Source organism: Propithecus coquereli, unplaced genomic scaffold (genome assembly GCF_000956105.1).
Source record: "Propithecus coquereli isolate 6110/MARCELLA unplaced genomic scaffold, Pcoq_1.0 Scaffold792, whole genome shotgun sequence".
Classification (NCBI taxonomy): domain Eukaryota; kingdom Metazoa; phylum Chordata; class Mammalia; order Primates; family Indriidae; genus Propithecus; species Propithecus coquereli.
The window spans coordinates 903,138-904,293 of NW_012154085.1; positions in this window are offsets into that span (position 1 = coordinate 903,138).

The window sequence follows — 1,156 nt, forward strand, 5'->3', positions numbered from 1 at the left end:
AGCTTGCAATATTTTCATAAGATCTTTCAGGAGATTCTGGCTGCAAGCTGTGCTCTTTCTATGTCCAGGTAACCAAATGAAACCCTGAATCACAGACACCCTTCCTCTGCCCTGCGTGGAAATACTTCTGCAGCCCAAGGATGAGTGGTTATTGTGAATGGCAACTTTTTTGCTTTGCATTCTTCAATAGGTCATTACTCATATGCAGTAAAGCTCTAAATTTTTTTATGTTTCTTTTGTATCTGGCCACCTGACTAATGTCTTATTAGTTTTCCTGGATTTTTACTTCATTCCTTCAGGTTTTTCAGGTATGCCATCTGTTACGGGCTGAATTGTGTCCCCCTGAAATTCACATGTTGAAGCCCTGACCCCCAGTACTTCAGAATGTGCATTTAGAGAGAGGGGCCAGAGGGGGGTGATTATGTTAAAATAAGGCTGTTAGGGTAGGCCTCAATTCACTCAGATTGAGGTTCTTATAAGAGGAAGAAATTTGGACACGCAGGGGAGCAGCAGAGGTGCGTGTGCACAGAGGGACAACCACATGAAGGGAGAGGAAGAGGTGATATCTGCAAGCCAAGGAGAAAAGCCTCAGAAGAAACCAAACCTCCTGACCCTTTGATCTTGGACTTCCAGCTTCCAGAACTATGGGAAAACAAATTCCTGTAGTTTAAGCCATCAGTCTAGGAAACTTTGTTATAACAGTCCTAACAAACCATTCCACCATCATACTATCAGAAAATGCTAAGAATTGGCTGCTCTTCCCCCGTAGTTCTTCTACCACTTATTTCTGTTTTCTGCCTTTTCACATTGGCTACTATATACGTTCTTTCCAAGTTTAAGATACACTGTGAGAGAGGAGGTCCTCATTCGACTGTACAACTGGCCAGTTTTTATTCATTGTCAGCCTATGTGAAAGCGCTAACTAGGAAAAGTGTAAGATTTGATATGACTTGCCTTACGAAGTTGACACTGTCATCTTGGTAATTGGATGAGCTTATCCATGAGGGTAAGTGACTTGTCTAGGGTTTTGGTTGATAATCAGATTCAGGTTTTCAGCGTCTGAATCAAATTCCTTGCTTTTAACCTCATCACTAAACAACTGGCCAACAATGAAGAAAGAAAATTTTATATGAGGGGAAAATCAGTATTTACTAAC